Source organism: Jaculus jaculus, chromosome 9 (assembly GCF_020740685.1).
Source record: "Jaculus jaculus isolate mJacJac1 chromosome 9, mJacJac1.mat.Y.cur, whole genome shotgun sequence".
Taxonomy (NCBI): domain Eukaryota; kingdom Metazoa; phylum Chordata; class Mammalia; order Rodentia; family Dipodidae; genus Jaculus; species Jaculus jaculus.
In genome coordinates this window covers 34,984,112-35,002,844 of record NC_059110.1, presented here as the reverse complement: position 1 = coordinate 35,002,844, position 18,733 = coordinate 34,984,112, and the positions used below count along the sequence as shown (strand labels likewise).

General features: G+C 41.6%; 2 pseudogenes; both read right to left on the bottom strand.

The window, feature by feature from the left end:
• Positions 1-1,571: 1,571 nt before the first annotated feature.
• Positions 1,572-2,393, bottom strand: LOC101602756 (annotated as a pseudogene).
• A 328-nt stretch (positions 2,394-2,721) lies between these two features.
• The window catches only part of LOC101609528, a 31,188-nt pseudogene continuing 15,176 nt past the window's right edge, over positions 2,722-18,733 (bottom strand).

Genomic DNA, 18,733 nt, shown 5'->3' with positions numbered 1-18,733 from the left:
GCTGGACTGCAGTGGCTGTGAAAGCAGCAGAGATGGTCTGAAGCCTTCAGAGGGTCAAACAGTAGCTCGGTGGTCTGGTCAAGGGAAAGGAGGTATGGCCACCCAAGAGGGCAACCAGAGGCCTTCCTCCAAGTTATGAGCACCAGATGTAAGGTTTGGGGTGAACGAGACCATGCAAACCACTCTGAGGCAAAAATGGAAGCTTTTATTTGGGGAAAACAAGAGCTGCCAGGACTGACTCTCAAGAACCTATCATATCCAACTTTGAGATTACAAAGGCTATATAGAGCTCTTTAGTTGGGGGAAGGTGAAGAAGGGAAAAGAACTCCTTTGTTCTTTACATTGGCCATAGGGTGTGAGACCAGAAGTGACCAGGTGGGAGATTAGGAGGCAGGAAACCAAGACCAGGGGCATTGTTAGGCAAGGAAGGGACAATGGCTGGGTGGTTCCTTGAGGAATGTGGATGACCCTCTTCCCAATGTCTCTGTCACCATCCTACTGACTCCATTTTGTCCTGACCTAACATTCAAACCTTACAATCACATGTGGGAAGGCCCCACTTCAGACATTATAGATCTGGTTTACTTTCTCACACGGTGACCTGTTTCTGGGGACACCCTCCACACAGGCCAGTACTCTCTTGTGATGGGATCAGCTGGTGCCCTTTTCTGAAGCTGTGTCCACAGTTGTGCCTGAGGAGTGCCCAGCTCATCCATTTCTTGTTCTTTCCTCACCTTATACTGTCCATGGCACAAAGGGCATTTTTGTAGAACTTCTTTATTTCACTCTAATTATCAGCAGTCTGCGGTTTGTACATAATAGCTCTTTAGATATCTTATTGGGCTGTAAATCTCAGCTGAGTTATACAAGAGCAAACAAGAAATATGCTGGCAGATCTTAGCACCTTAGAGTTATGCCCTTTAATGTGGAATGATTAAAAAGCCTTAAAAGAATCAACTCATTTTGCTCATACATTTTTTTTCATAATATTTTGCTTCTTTCCCAGTAGCAAACATAATTTTTTTCTCCCTTTTTACAACAGAGACATGTCCATGATAAACATCACAAAACCATGTGTTATGATAACTAATGTAAAAGTGCAGTTACTCATCATTTCCATACATCACTTCTAAAATAAAGTTACAAGCTTTTGACTGCACCCATGGATTCAAGTTCCAAGAGACATTATTCCTCAGCATTGTCTCTATAGTTTAACAAACACTATAACATACAGTACTGATGTGCACAGGGAGTTTCATTAAAATTCACTACTGCAATGTTTAACTTCCTCACAATTACTTGAAAAATAATAGCATCACCAAATTTCATTAACTATGAAAAATGTATAGTTATAATTTCCTTTTACAATGATAGTACCATTACCCACATTTACTGGTTCCTACTTAGCTTGAATTTTAACTACCTGATGTTGAGTTTGAGGTGGCTTCACTGTGGTTCCATTGCTAGGAAAGTGGTTCACAGTACCATCTGGAACATCAGATTTGAAATAAAAGTATCACTGACACATTTTTTCTCACTTGGTATATAAACTAAAACAATCAACCATTTCCTTAGTGATAAAAATACAGCTCTTTTGTGAGCATGAACACAGTACTTGGAATCGGTTTCTTTGCATGAAAAGTGGAATCAAGGGACTTAAATTCTGTTGCTAGCTTCTGGTTAACATGAGTAAGGATGTGCATAAATTCAAGCTTGTCTGCATACAGTCTCAGTCTAGCACAAAGTGACTGAATGAACCCAGGATCCAGTCTTTGAATTTCGCCAGGAATAATAATCAGGTGCTGTTAAATATGGATACAAGAAGTTGGCCTCAACAGGTATTTTCTGGCACACCATGTCATCATTGGCACTGCTGTCCGTCTTAATGCCACAATCGTATTCTGTACCCCGGCAGTCCTGAATAATGAACAGTCTGGGTTTTCTAGTTAGCTTTCAACAATAATTTCCTCTGAAGAAACTTGTTAATCTTTTCAGGTCAACAGGTCCTTTTGTTCCAAAAATTATTCCTTCATAACCATGGCTTAGAATTACACAAACCAAGCTACTTCTCTTGGTATGATCCTCTTTAGAAACATAGTGCATTAATTTCTCAATTTATTTACATATGAGATCATTTTTATGTCTGACTTCATATTTCAAGTTCAGGAATGTTTCTCTGAGGTTTGCTGTGTCTATATATGTTCCTGTCCAAGCTGTCATTCCAATAATTTTATGAAAATTCTTATTGTTAACTATTATACATAGACCCATTTCTGGATAATCCATTTTGTAGCTACTGTCCAAGAGTATTCCAGAGTCCATTGATTTGCTTCCATGTACAATCCTGGATTCAAAGTGGATTTTCAATCCACTGAGTTTTCACTGTTCTCCATGATCACTTGCCTTAACACATGGGTCTTGGCTGCATATTGCAATCCTAGCACTTCAAGGTCAGTACCTCCATGGCTGCCCACTGCTGGCATTTTTTGCCATAGTCCTTGCTCTTCTTGCTGACAGCTTCTGAAAGAGGTTGAATATGGACATGTTCATCCATTTGGCAACAGTAGTGTGTTCTTGGGGTCTTGGACAATTCAAATATTCCATTATTGGTAGTCACCAGCCAGTGCATATTCTGTGTCCTGGCTCCTTCTCACAGGCCCCTCATCCCCAACTTAATTTATGGGTAGTGTAAAAGGTACATCAATTAGCTCATTTTCTACCTTAGTCAGCTTTTTCCTACAAGGAATAATGGTGCATTGGAGATTTAGATGAATCCACTCAAGTCTTGATCTTCCTGCTAGCTATATTGAGGTATGGTTGACAAATAAAATTGTGAGTATTTAAGATATGCAGTATGATAACTTGACATATACAAACATTGTGGAGATTATTACAATCAAGCTGGTATCCCTATCCACTGCCTTACATAGTCTTTGTCTGCTGAAAATACCTAGGGTCTCCTCTCTTCAAAGTTCAAACACTGTTTTTAAGTTCAAACATTGTTATTAAGTAAAGTCACCAAGAAGTGCATTGAATACTGTTGCAGTCATCTGCATTGTTGGTGGAAATCACACAACTAAGAGCAGCTTGTGGGAATAAAAAGGTTTATTTTGGTTTACAGGCTCAAGGGGGAAGCTCCATGATGGCAGGAAAACGACAACATGAGCAGAGGGTAAACATCACCCCCTGGCCTACGTAAGGTGGACCATCAGCTGGGAACCTAGCATTCAGAACACCTAAGTTTATGGAGGACACCTGAATCAAACTACCACATTCCACCCCTGCCCCCCATAAACTGATAAACATACATGATTTTAAATGCCATGCATTCAGTCCAACTTTAAGAGTCCCCATAGCTTTTATCAATCCCAATAATGTTCATACATCCCCATAGTCCAAGATGTTTTAATTGAGCCATAATACCAAAAAAAATAACCTCAGAAAAACCCCATAATGGCACAGAATAAACATTCACACTGCAAAAGATGGAATTGGGCATAACGAAGAAATATTCAACCAATACAAGATTTAAACCAACCAGGGCAAAAATCAAACACTGTAGCTCCAAGTCCAACAACTCTAGCCAGTAACAGATCTCCAAGTCCAATAATTCTAACCAGCAACGAGTTTCTGGCATTCCAATTCCACCCCTCCAGCTAGGCTACTAACAGTACTGGAAAACTTCATTGGGTCTGGCAGCTTCTTAGCAGCCATCTCATGGTATTGGCATTTCCACTGGGTCTCCACTGCAATCCATGGTTCATCCTCATGGCCCCACGGGGTCTCCATGCAGGCAACCAGCAAACCTGCTTCATACTGCCCATGGCCATTTCCAAAACACAAGACAGTGTTGCAAACTCAATGCCTCTCTCTTTCCTGCATTTCTTATACTCCACGATACCAGGTAGGGTTCCAATTTGTTAATCCAGGGGGGAATAAAGCATACTTTGAAGAACAGGACACTGCTTGAGCCCTCAGGCCCCTTCCAATGAGTCTTCATTCTTCCTGTTGCCCCAGTGCAGGTCAGCTGGCCCAGGATCAAAGGTTGTAATCTCAAACAATTTTCAGGTGAGTAGGTAGCAGCTCAGGCCCAAAGATTTCATTTTTTTTCTGTGCCATGTCCCTCTGCTCATACAAGTTCATTTCTATGCAAAGCAACCCTGCACAACTTCTCAGAACATAGGCATAACAGCAATCTTTTCATACAAACTGATAGCCCAATCCAAGCAAAGCTCTTCTTCACCCTCATAAGTCAAACCTCATAAGTCAAACCTCACAGTCCATAGTTCTTATTGTATTCAGGTCTTTCAACTCTGACCAGAATAGTCCATCAAGCTGTACTTACAGCACTGCAAGGCACCTCTTAGGCCAAGGTTTCAAATTCTTCCACTTTCCTCTTGAAAATCAGTTCCAAAAGGCCAAAACCACACAGTCGGGTGTCTAGCAGCAACCCCACTCCTCAGTACCACTTTATTGTTGCAGTCAGGTTTGCATTACTGGTAGAAATCACCCAACCAAGAGAAGCTTGTAGGAAAAAAGGTTTATTTTGGCTTATAGGCTTGAGGGGGAAGCTCCAAGATGGCAAGGGAAACAATGACATTAGCAGAGGGTGGACATAACCCCCTGGCCAACATAAGGTGAACCATAGCAACAAGAGAGTGCCAAACACTGGCATGGGGAAACTGGCTATAAGACCCATAAGCCCATCCACAACAATACACTCCCTCCAGGAGATGTTAATTCCCAAATCTCCATCAGCTGGGAACTTAGCATTCAGAACACCTAAGTTTATGGGAGTCACCTGAATCAAATCACCACAGATACCCAAAACTGTCATCATATAATGGGAACTTTTGGCTTTTTACCAGCACTTCCCCATTTCTCCCACACCAGATCCTGGGAACTACCATTCTGCTTTCTGCTTTAGTGACACTGACTTCCTCAGATCGGATATAGACGTGATGGCATGCAGCATTTGTCTTTCTGTTGCAGGCTTATTTCATTTAGCATGATGTCTGTCTAAGCTCATCCATGTTTCCACCAAGCGCTATAGTTGTGATTTACCATCTCAGTGACTAGATATCCAAAATAAACAACTTAAATATTTTTTTGTTCATTTTTATTTATTTATTTGAAAGTGACAGAGAGGGGGAGAGAAAGACAGATAGAGAGGGAATGAGCACACCAGGGCTTCCAGCCACTGCAAACGAACTCCAGACACATGTGTCCCCTTGTGCATCTGGCTAACGTGGGTCCTGGGGAATCAAGCCTTGAACCAGGGTCCTTAGGCTTCACAGGCAAGCGCTTAACTGCTAAACCATTTCTCCAGCCCCAAAATAAACAATTTAAAAACATTGATTTTGCTCATGACTTCTGAGGTGTCTATCTATCCTGGTGCAGAGGACATGGTGGAGGAGCTCACAGCATGGTGGACATAAAACAGAGCAGAGTAGGCCCAAAGTACTTGCCCCCAATGACCTACATCCTTTAGCGAGGTCCCACCTTCTATAGCTGTTCCACCACCTCCCACAATCCTGCTGCTATTCAAATTTACTCAAATGGATTAAATCATTCATTGTGTCAGAGCCCTCATCGTCTAATCGTCTTTGGAAACACCTTCACAGATGTACACTGGGGTGCTTTACTAATCTCTGGGCATCTCTCAATCCAGCCAAGGTGAAAAGATTAACCATCACATTTTCCTCTGTTGAAAGTTGAGTGTTGTATATATTTTCTGTGTCTACTAGGTAATTCAACATTTACATTGTTATGAATAATGCTGCAGTCAATATGAGGGTTTCTTTTTAGGACTTGTTTCTTTTGTGTTTGCACATATATATGGAAAGGGAACTGATGAATCGTCTTTTGTAGACTTATTGCATTTCTTCTGTGTATGTATGTATATATATGGATATTAATCAAGAAAAGGGATTGATGAATCATATATATTTCTCTAATTTTAATGGGGGAGGTTGGCGTCTGGGATGCACTTTATTGAACATAAGGTCACCCAAGCCTTGCTCTGGAAGTACGGGGACATATGGCCCAGGAACGGAGTCAGAGGGGGTCCAGCAATCAGGGCTGCTTGGAAGGAGACCTAGACAGCTGGTGAGGGAGCTGAAAAAAAGGCTCTGCTTGTTGGATTTGGACAGCTCAGCCAGGCACTGTTGCTCCTCCTGCTCCAGCCAGCTCTGCCGCTGTTTAAAGGCCTCCAGTCAGTCATCCTCTAGGGCATAGTGTTCTGGAACAGTCCTCACATCCTCCACTTGGTTCAGTGCAATTGTCTTGAGGAAGGCAGGCAGGTCCAACAAAACCTGGTCATCAGAGTTGCCATCCCAGGGCCTCAGGGTGACACCATTGTATGGCTGTAGGTGGAAGGCTTCCTTTATGCAGTCCACCACACTACTCGAGCTGGGTCTTGATTCAGACATGAAATGTCCTTCACATGGTGTCCATCCATGTATCTTGTGGCATCTCGGAACAGGCAGTAAGAGATGAATCCATGGGGATCCATGCTATCAATGAGTGGGAATGCCGTCATGCCAGTCTCTGATGTAAATATGATGATTTCATACAAAGGGGTGAGCTGCTGAAATAAGGTCCGATGGCTGGGCACTTATTAAACCTCCAGCCCATGGCCAGTGACCACTCCGGGTGCAGGAGGATACCAATGAGCTCCAGGACTAATGTGTAGGGTGGCTGATAGTGAAGGACTCAGGAACCAGATGGACGCCATGACAGGCTTCAGAGTCCTCAGTAGGCCTTAGTTTCTATTTCCCAGCAAGGTCTAAGTTTTTATTTTCCGGTAAGGGTGGGTTTAACAGTTAGTGGAAACTGATTACACCATGTATACCTTTAGCCATAGATAATTTCAATTCCCCTAGCCCCAGCCTACCTACTTTGCCTGCCAAAATCCTAAGCCAATCAGAAGAATACAAGTGCAATTACTGTTTAAATGAACCAATCCTGTACCCATCCTCTTCTTCTATGTTCAAATCCCTATAAAATCCCTACCCTCCCACCACTCAGGGCTCTTGTATGGATCCACTGTGTTGGTGAAGTCAAGAGCCTGAGCTTAAGCCCAAAATAAAGCTCCTTGCCCTCGCATACATGTTTGGTTCTCCTTGGTGGTCACTGGGGTGCAGAGAACTGGGCATAGCATTTGGGGACTCGTCCTGGATCCCCTCAGAGACAACCCCCGAGGACCACCAACATGTGGAGCTCAGGTCGCCGGCTGGTAAGTGTGTTTCTGTGTTGTGCATCTGTGTTTTGTCTTTCCTAAAATCCTGTCCTTTGTTCTTCCATTCACCAGAAAATTGTGGTTGGGCGGACGCACCCCCAGAAGGCCACTTTGTTTGGACGGCAGGTCCTGGGTGCCCCAGGCCTGCCTGGAGGGAATTTCAATCCCCTATCTGTAGAGACAACTGGGTCACTACTGCAAAAAGGCCATTGCCTCAGTTTTGGTTTTGTAGTCTCTGGCCATTTTGTCTGGACAATGGGTCCTGGGTGCCACAGGCCCGCCAGGAGGGGATTTCATTCCACTATCTGTAGAGACAATGGGAGAGGCTGTTGTCTCAGTTTTGGTTTTGTAGTTGCTGACTAGCTGAACTTTTTTGCTATCTTTTTCCTTTTCTTTGTTGGAATTATTATTTGTGTGCTTGGACAGATGGGACAGCACAGACCACCCCACTTTCTTTACTGATGGACCACCTTTAGGACGTTAAAATTAGGACCCCTCAGAGTCCAGTCCTGGACCCGGAGGCCACAGTAGTCCCCCTCTGGGTTATGGGGACCCCAGACCAAGATGGTAATCAACCACATCACTACTGGCCATTCACCACTAGTGATCTTTACAATTGGAGAATGCAAACTCCTAAATTTTCCAAAAAAAAAAAAAAACCTGCAGGGACTTATTGATCGTTTGGATTCTATTATTTTCACCCACCTACCAACTTGGGACGGTTGTCAACAATTGCTACAGATTCTCTTTACTACAGAGGAAAGAGAGAATCCAGACTGAAGCCCGGAAATTGGTTCTGGGCACTGATGGGAATACCACCAATAATGAGGCTATCATTGATGCCTTCTTCCCTTTGACTAGATCAGACTGGGATTTCAACATGGCAGCAGGTAAGGAGGGAGCTGCTCAAATTTCTCCCGGGAGTGTCTTTCTCTCTTCACATGCTCACCAAAGCCTGGTTGCCTGGATGCCTTTGGGGTGAACCATGGCCAGTGCCCCCACCCTGCAACAAAAATCCAAAAACCCACAGCTGATGCCTGAACAGGGACCTTATGAGATTGACATGGTAGGTGAGTGCTCTCCTAGAGGGACTGGGAGACATCAGCCCATGCGGCCTGTTGCCATGATTTTGAGGGCTGGCAGGTTTCTCACACAGGACCAGACATGACTAACTGGCAACTGATGTCTCGTGGCCAAAGCCACTCTTCAGTATTGACTGAAGGCCAGCTGTCTTCTGCCAGGACCCTGAGAGCCTGTTGGGTGTTGGCAAAAACTCTATCTATTTCTCTCTGACACACAAATAAAACCGGTAACATATCGACCTCTTAAAAGCCTGGAGGGCAGGTCGCCGGCCTCTTAAACTTGTGGACAGGCTCACACTCGGAGCTTTGGGGAATCCCCCATGTGCTAATCAGCCCTCAGAAACTTTACCCCCTGGTCTTGGCATTTCTAATCTTTCTCTGTCATGGGTAACATTGCCTCTCACTACATGTACGTATATCTCAGATTCATGGAATAAGAACTCTTCTAAAAGTTAAGGAAATTAAGCTCTCCCAGAGGGAGGCCAGCTCATTTTGGGAAGAAGTCCTCCAGGTCATTTCTGGATTTCTGGGCAAACATGTGGACCCGCATAGCTTATCTGGCTAGGAAATGAAAAGTTCAGGAAGGAAATTTCCCTTCACTCCCTTTAAGCAGCAAAACTACAAGCCGGCTTTGCAAGAGCTCCAAAGAGGCTTGGGTCAGAGTCAGGTAGCAGACAATAGTGCCTCTGCCCATGCAGGTGCCATGACTCTGCTTCCTCTCCCCATATCCCCTGAGTGGGCCCACTCCTTCTTCAGTGGCCTCCTAGTGGGCCTCCTTCTTCAGAGGCCTCCTGGCAGTCCTGGAGCCCCCCCCCCCCTTTCCCCTTCAGGTAGTCAGAATCCTTGGCCTCTCAGCAGTCTTCTTGGCCATTACCTCCACGTGTACTAGACCGGACCCCTGGGGAGTGCCGGGAGTAAGGCAGGGCTGATCTAAGGTGTACACAAGCCCCGCCCAGCCACAAAAGTCCACCAAAAAGCAGCAAGAAAGACAAAAAAGGGCTAAAGTTTTACGTCAAAAATGTCATACTTTGTTACATGATATCATAAATATAATTACTGAATTTATGTTCTAGGTCAACTTTAGCCTACCTAGAGGATTATTAAAAACAACAAAATTCTCTCTAAAGTGGTAACTTATAATTTTTCAGGTTAAAAAAATAAGGATTGTAATGTCCTTAATGTACTTAAAAGGAGGAGGCAACTGACCTGACTTCTAGGCCAACCTGCCTCAAGATAGCAACAAAATTTGCCTTAGTTCTCCTAATAAAAATTATTTCCAAGTGTCTTATTGGTATTAATGACAAAATTGTCTTTAGACTACTCACTTGTTAGTGAGTAATAGGATTAATTAATTTGGTGTAGTTTTTCATAATAGCCTTATAAGAAAGATGGTTGATAATGGGACGAGATGAATTGATTGAAGGAACTATGAAGGAATTTTTTAATGTTGAGACATAGAATGCTCATTAAAAATGTTTTTTGAGTGGTACTTAGATGAGAATGTTAAAGTATGTGAATAAAGATGTGTGTATGTAGGAAAAAATTTTCAGGGTAAACCTAAACACCATGCCTAAAGTTAGAGATTTTTCAACTGCTTACAGAATCTTAAGGATACTCTAAAAGTTTTATATAGGTACACAGTCTTAATCTAAATTCATCTTACATTAGACATGGGTGATGCCTATGCTAGGTGGGTCACAAAGTCATAAGTACAGATGTAATTGGAGGTTTAACCAGGTTAAGCATAGACAAGAGTCTATCACCTTGTGTTTTGCAAATGGGTAAATTTGGTATGCAAAAACACACAACTTCAGAATAGGATAAGGAATGTCAGGATGCTTATCTCTTTGCTCTGTAATTTCATTTTGCTCTTGCTTTCCACATATGCTATTTAAATTTATGGAAACCTGGACTCTGAAAAAATGGATGGAGCCCCCTTTATCTCAGACCCCATGCAAGTTTAAGCCATGTGTCCCCCAGACTCTGACTAGAGACAAAATGGCCAATTGTCTCTGACAAGGAAAAAGGAATACAGCATATAACTGTGGTTCTCTTTATAGTTCTTCTCTTTTGAACACCTAAAGTCACATCTGTTAGATAAAATTTCTCACTAGGCAAAATGTTAAATAGGTAAACTGAGTCAAGGTATTTGATCAGGTTATAAACTTACATAAGACAAGCATCAGGCTACCTAATGTGTATATCAGGGTAAAAACATATGATAGATAAACACAAGTCAACAATCTCCCTCTAATATCAACAAAGGGTAGGATCCCCATATTTAAGGTAATAAAGCCAAAGGTTACCTTTAAAAGAATTCCCTTTAGTCTCTAGACCATTCTGAAACATTCAAAAATGGAGGAACCTATATACCTGTCTCCCACAGAGTGGAGAAGGGAAAGTGGTCCCAAGAAACTCCTCCCGCAGAAGGGCATATAGGCTGTTAAGACAGTAATAGATGCGGAAGTCTTCACACTTGGGCCTGTCTTGCCAATGGCACTGCTTATATGCTGCGATGTAAGGCATGTGCAGGGCTGGGGGACTGCTAGAGGTACTGGGGCATGGGAGCTGGCCAGGCAAGATGAGCACAGATATCCTGTCCTGGACCTTCCTTGCTCCTAGGGGCACATATGCCACACTATGTGTCTCCATTTAGTTGGGGAGAAAACAGGGAAATTTGTGTGAGGACTCCTGTAGGAAGACTTTTTTTTTTAAGCCCTAATTTCTTCTCCCATATCTGGTCAGAGGGATGGCCCCCTTCTATGAGAAGAGAAAAAGCCAGGATTGGGCATAACCTGACTAGATTCATCATTCACTTTCCTCCACTTTGTTTCAGATGGGACAATCAGCTTTCAGGATAGCCCAAAAGTCTCTGCTAGCCTGTCTCCTGAGAGTGGGCTCATTTAGATAATGCAGGGAGAACAGGAATTGTCCATTACTTCTCTCCAGAGATTTAAAATGAGACAATCAGAAAACATACTAATGTAACTCCAGATACCATGGAGAGGAAATTCTTTATTAAAGATAAATTTTTAACTCAGTCAATACCTGATATTTGTAAGAAATTACAAAAATTGGTAGCAAAACCAGATAATAACTTAAAACAGCTGCTTTAGGTGGAACATTCTGTTTTATTATAATTGGGAAGCCAAAAAAGAAAAAGGGACCAGGAAAGGAGATAAAGAAAAAAGGACAGATGTCACCCAGGACATAATGATAATGAAGGTTGCTCAGGGAAGGGCCCCTTCATTGAAACATTCAATTGTATTAAATCTAATGTTTACCTGATGCCAAGGTTTTAATCAGTGGAGAAACTGAGTTTTATGATAAGACCTCACTCATTAACAGGTCACTGATGCTAATTTGTTATGATTTAAGGGTTATAAAACTGGCTTTAAGACTCTCTCAGTAAAGTAAATTAGGTTCCTCTTTTCATCAAGGTTTTAACTATTCTTAAGATAAAGGCTCACACTGAAGTGGTTAATTACCAAAGTTGAAGTGCTCATACCTAAAGACATTGTGACTTTAAAGATAGCTTCTGTCTTATTTATGCTAATTCTATTGAATGGTCATAACTAGGTTGAATCACTTAGGCTTACGTGATTTAATTTCAGTAATGATAACTTTTATCTTCCTGGGGTATGTTGGGTTAACTTGCTTAAGCTTTATCAAATTTAAGTCATGGGTAAAGCATAAAATTGTCTTATGTTAATAAAAGTTTCTGTGGTACATAAAATTAATAGCTATCAAGTTTAAGCCAAAATCATTGGTTATCAAACAATGTCTTTTCTTTCAAAAAGATTTATCAAGGGTTACATTAGAATTTAGCTAGCTGTTTTAGTTTAAAAAAAAAGAAGAAGAAGAAGACCCAATTCTGCTCTATTGTATGTTAGTGCTGTGCTTATAACAAAATTAACTCTTAAGACATATTTCCAACTTTAGCGTACAGCCTCATGTTCAACCAGTGGTCCTCATCTGAGAGGAAAAAAAATTGAAGCTCTGTGGTTCTGTTTCCATGTTCTCTGGGTAATTTGTACCCACACAGGTATCTGAACTAATCAAAGATGTTTTCGAACACAGGTGCTACGACTTTATACTATCTTACTTGTCCTTTTCTGACAATTTCTAGGTTAAATTAGCTTGTAAATCAATTGGTACTGTTTTCAAGACTGGTAACAGGTTCTGCCTATATTTATAAATGTTAGATATTTAAAATGTGAGGTGTGCCTACTTTCTATGCCACATATATAAGGCTTATGCTGCCATAGTACAACTAAATTTTAAAGATAGGGCAAAAATAAATCTACTTCAGTAATCAAATGCACTCTATATGTACATACATCTGGGCTGGTGTAACTTCCTTTCTAAGTGTGTTAATTACCTACGTAGAAGCCAAAGCCAACTGGAATCATCAGAGCAAGAGGCCCCAATATTTTGGCCTGTACTCTCAGGTCATGAGGCCACTTGAGATGATGGGACACTTCTACACTGGCCCCCTGGTAAGTCACCTGTCTTCCTGAGCAGGGAGGATATGGGGACCCAAACAAAATTGGTGTACAGTCTCAAACAGGAGAGTCACAATTGAGGAGCAATCAGTCCTCCTGACTTCCCAAAGAAGGAAAAACTACTTGGCCAGCATGGCCTTGACTCATCCTAACAGACAAAAGACACCAGTAAGCTATGGGGCTACTCCTGCATCCCTAAAGTCTCTTTGGAGAGCCAATAGTGACCTCCAAACCTAATCCTTAATTAATTGTGGCTATCTGCATGGTCTTAAACACTCAGAGAGAAATATATAACCAAAGATAAAAAATACCTTACATATATGAATGGTCTATTGAGTAACACAAGAGCTTTCCAAGAGGGGAAACAAACATTAAGACATCTTTTCCCCATAGTTCTAATTCTGGAATAAAGAAAAACTATAGATGTTCAAAGGGTTATTTTCAAATCTAAAATATGTAAATAATCCAGGAGACTGGGTGTTTGTTTGCGAGACACTGGAACCCCGCTGGAAGGGACCCTACGTCATCATCCTGACCACACCTACCACTGTGAAGGTGGTCAGAATTGCCACTTGGATTCATCACCTCCATATCTGACCAACAGATCCACTAGCTGAACCTCAGGACTATCAGCCACAGTGGAAAATCGACTGGGAACGCAGCTCCCCACTCAAGCTTCAACTCAAACGCTCCTGATCCTGACTGTGCTCCTAACTGTACGTATTGTGGCAGCTACTCCCCACCATGTTTATAATCTGACCTGGATAATAACCAACACTGCCACGGGGGAAATTGCTTACTCATGATTTGATCTTTGACCTCCATCAACTAGTGGGTGACTCATGGGACTCTGTGGCGAATCAGGAAATTTCTTATTTCTATCTATGCCCTGGGCACTTAGGGAAAGCAATAATCAAAGGGGGCTGTAGGGAATCTGAAGCTTTCCACTGTGCTGGCTGGTAATGTGTGTCTACCGGAGGGGTATATTGGAACCCGCTTACTAAGGGGAACATTATCACTATGACACTGAACCAGAATAGAGACCAAAATGGACCATGTTACCTCCCTCCCTTGAAAGGAAATGACACCTATAATTTCGTTCCTCTCAAGTTTACAGAAAAAGGGAGACAGGTGTCCTGGGATAGTGGAAAGACCTGGGGAATAAGACTGTACGCTACTAGGTATGATCACAGTGCCTTATTTGCTGTCCAGTTGGTGACAACATTTCCCAATGCAGGCCTGGCAGGGGCAGGAACAGGCATTGCAGCACTCACCCTTAAGGAAAACATTACAATGAGTTGAGAGAAAGTACAGACTTAGACATTCAGAGGCTGGAAACGTCCATTACTCACTTAGAGAAAAATGTAGATTCCTTAGCTGAGGTTGTATTACAGAATAGACGGGGGTTGGACTTATTATTCCTCCATCAAGGGGGACTATGTGTGGCCTTAAGAGAAGAATGTTTTTATATCAACCATTCAGGTATAATTAGAGATTCAATGGCGAAGGTACGAGAGAATTTGGAAAAACGAAAGAAAGAAAGAGAAGCTGATAGAGGATGGTTTGAGTCATGGTTCAGTCATTCCCCATGGTCAACAACTCTGCTGTGTGCTTTAGCAGGACCATTACTTTTATTTTTGTTGCTAATCACAATAGGACCTTGCATTATTAATAGACTAGTTTTGTTAGGGAACGCATTAATACAGTACAGCTATGGTTTTAAAATCACAGTATATACCATCAGACTCCACTCACTAACCCAGTCAGGATCCAAGAGTGGCTCCTCATGGTACACCGCAAGGGGCTCTTGTATGTATCCACTACATTTTTGAAGCCAAGAGACGGAGTTTAAGCCCGAAATAAAGCTCCTTGCCCTTGCAATCGTGTTTGGTTCTCCTTGGTGGCCACTGGGGGTGCCGAGAACTGGGCATAACAATAGTAGGGCTCTTGCGGAGGGTCTGGGAGAAGGCAGGGACTGGTGCGCTCAATGGTCATCTGTAAGTATTTGTATGTCCAGCGCAACTGCTGTACCAAAATTGGATCATTGTGGAATTCATCAGGAATCTTGGCACCAGTTTCATCCACAGGATTGTTTCCAAAAATATAGACTACGCTGACGGTCCCACCCGCTGCAAGCAAACCAGCAAGCCAGAGCGCAGCTTTTTTGGCATAGCTGGGACCCACTGAGCCTGGCTGCTGCCCACACGATTGCGATTTCTGCAACCTGCTCCGATGCCCTGGGGGCGGTGGCGCCAGCCTCGCGCAACCGCCGCGCCCTGGCTGAGCCTGCTCCGCAAGCGCCACCGCCAACGCCGCCGTCTTGCGTTGACGCCACCTAATTTCAGCTTTTTGAGGAAAAAAAAAAAAAACAAATTGTTTTTCACATTGGCTATCCTCCCTCCAACAGCATACCAGGGTTTCCTTTACTCCACATTTTTGCAAAGATATGTTATATTTGGTGGTTTTTGTCTCCTTTTTATTAGTAGTCATTATGACAACTATAAGGTGATACACCATTGTGGATTTTATCTCTTCATATAACTGTTGATCATTTGTATATTTTGTTTATTAAAAAAATCTATTGAAGGCTTTTTTCCACTTTTTTTTTTTTTTTTTTTTTTTGGTTTTTCAAGGTAGGGTCTCAATCTAACCTGGAATTCACTGTGTAATCTCAGGGTGGCCTCAAGCTCATGATGATCCATCTACCTCTGCCTCCCAAGTGCCGCCATGGCCAGCTTTTTTCCACTTGTAATAGGATTACTTAGGGTATTTTACTCTTTCATTATAGGAGTTGTTGATGTGTGTTGGGACATAAGCCTGTATAAGATATACTGTTGCAGATATCTCCTACCCTTCTATAAGTGATCATTTTGCCCTGAAAGTTCAGCAGAAACTGTTTAATTTCATGTATTTTGATTTTGTTACCTGTGGTTTTAATTGTCAAGATCAAGTATCAAGAAACTTTCTCCTTCTCTTTTCTTTACAGAAATTTTATAGTTTCAGGTCTTAGACCTAATGTTTAATCTATTTTAATTTGTGTTTATGTGATATGAATTAAGGGATAAATTTTATTCTTTTTTATTTTTTTGGTTTTTCCAGGTAGAGTCTCACTCTGGTCCAGGCTGACCTGGAATTCACTATGGAGTCTCAGGGTGGCCTCAAACTCATGGCGATCCTCCTACCTCTGCCTCCTGAGTGCTGGGATTAAAGGCGTGCGCCACCACGCCTGGCTTAATTTTATTCTTTTTGAAGTGAATATGCACTTTTCTTACACCAGTTATTGAAGAGACATCCTTTCTTCATTGTTTTCTGTTATTTGGTGCTTCAAGAAAAACGAGTTTATATGAGTGTAGGGGGTTTCTGTTGTTGTTGTTCACTTGGTCTGTGTCTGGTTTTGGCGGGTTGTTTGTTTTTAATGATTCTTATTTTTATTCTTTGGGTTTTTTGAATTTTTTTTTATTCATTTGCAAGCAGAAAGAGAGAGAGAAGAGAGACAGACAGAGAGAGAATGGGCATGCCAGGGCCTCCAGCCACTGCAAAGTAACCCCAGATGCATGTGCTCCCTGTGCATCTGTCTCACATGGGTCCTGGGGAATTGAACCTAGGTCCTTTGGCTTCATAGGCAAATGCCTTAACTGCTAAGCCATCTCTCCAACCCTATGCGTCTTTTTTTAAAATTTTTATTTATTTATTTGAGAGTGACAGAGAGAGAAAGAGGTAGATAGAGAGAGAGAGAATGGACTCACCAGGGCCTCCAGCCAGTACAAATGAACTCCAGACACATGTGCTCCCTGGTGCATCTGGCTAACGTGAGCCCTAGGGAGTCAAGCCTTGAACCAGGGTCCTTAGGCTTTACAGGCAAACACTTAACCACTAAGCCATCTCTCCAGCCCCCATGTGTCTTTTTTTTTATGTCAGCACCATACTGTTTTAATAGCTGTAGCTGTGCAATTTGAAATTTGGAAGTATGATACCTTCAGTTCTGCCTTTCTCAAGACTCCCTTAAGTATTTAATTTCTTTGTGGTTCCATCCAAATTTCAGTATTGTTTGATATTTCTTTGAAAAATGCCTTTGGATAGTATGGCTATTATAGCAATACAAATGTTTCCAACCTTAAATTTCTTTACTTATTGAGTCATATATTTGGTTGGTTGTTTTCTTTCTTTCTTTCTTTCTTTCTTTCTTTCTTTCTTTCTTTCTTTCTTTCTTTCTTTCTTTCTTTTTTGAGGTAGGGTCTTATTGAAGCCCAGGTGACCTGGAATTCACTATGTAGTCTCAGGATTGCCTTGAACTCATGGCAATCCTACTACCTGTGCCTCTCAAGTGCAGGAATTAAAGGCATGTGCTACCATGCCTAGCTAGAGTTATACTTTTTACTGGGTAGTTGTTTACATCTTCTTAAATTTACTTCTAAATATTTCACTTTTCTTCCAATCCAAATAGAGGTTGTTTTCATAATTTCTTTTTTAAATATTTTATTGAGTACAGAAACACAACTGATTTTTGTATGTTTCTTTGATATCCTGCAACTTTGCTGAATTCATTTAACAGTCTAACAGGGTCTTTGTGGAGCCATAGGGTCTTCCACATGAAACATCAAATTATCTGTGAATAGTGACAATTTAGTTTCTTCCTTTCAAATTAGTTTTCTTTTATTTCTTTTTTTCTTGCCTGATTACTCTAGCTAGGACTTCTAGTACTATGTTGAATTGAAATAAATACAGTTATGGTGCTTACATATTTGCATATATAGTGTTTATTATGTTAGGAAGTTTCTTTATGTTTCCAACTGTTGAGTGTTGAATTTTCATATCTACTTAAATGACTGTGGTGGTTTGATTCAGGTGTCCCCCATAAACTTAGGTGTTCTAATTGCTAGGTTCCTAGCTGATGGAGATTTGGGAATTAATGCCGGCTGGAGGTGGTGTACTGTTAGGGGCAGGGTTATGGATGTTACAGGCAGTTCCCACTTGCCAGTGTTTGGCACACTCTCCTGTTGCTATGGTCCACCTTATGTTGGCCAGGGGGTGATGTCCACCTCTGCTCATGTCATTGCTTTCCCTGCTGTCATGAAGCTTTTCCCTCAAGCCTATAAGTCAAAATAGACCTCTTTGTTCCCACAATCTGCTCTTGGTTGGGTGATTTCTACCAGCAATGAGGACCTGACTGCAGCATATATTGCTCTTTTCCTTCTTTCTGTTAATGTGGTGAATTACATGGATTCATGCGTGTATGTTAGATAGCCCTTGAAATCTCAGGCACAAATCTTGTTTGGTCATGTTCTGTAATCATTTTAATATGCTACTTTCACATGTTTGTTTGTTTGTTTTTGAGGTTTTTTTTTTTTTTCATCAAGGTTCACAAAGGACATTGATCTAAAATTTTCATGGATTTGGGTATCAGTGTTAGTCTCAGAATGTCTCCTCAGTTCTGTGGATGAGTTTAAGAAAGATTAGCATAAGAAGGATTTAGAGGTTTAGTAAAATGCACCAAGGAAGCCTTTCTTCCAGAGCTTTTCTTTGCCAGCTGATTTCTGATTACTGAGCAGTTATACTCCTTACAGGCTATGCAGATTTTCTGTTTCTTCATTGTTTTATATTTCTAGAATTTTCCTATTTCATTTATGTTGCCTGAGAAATTGGAGTACAATTCTTCATAGTGTTTTCTAATGGCCCTTTTCGTTGCTGTAGAATTGGTAATGATGTCCTTACTTTCACCTCTTATTTTATTTTATTTACTCATACATTCATATTATTGTTACTGTTTTGGTTTCTTTGATGTTATCCATTTGTTCGTTGCAGTGCAGTGATCACACCGCAGCCTTTAAGTATGCTAGGCAAGCACGCTCCCAGTGAATTATATACCTAACCCTTGCTCTTTTGAGACAGTCTTTCTATGTAGCTCA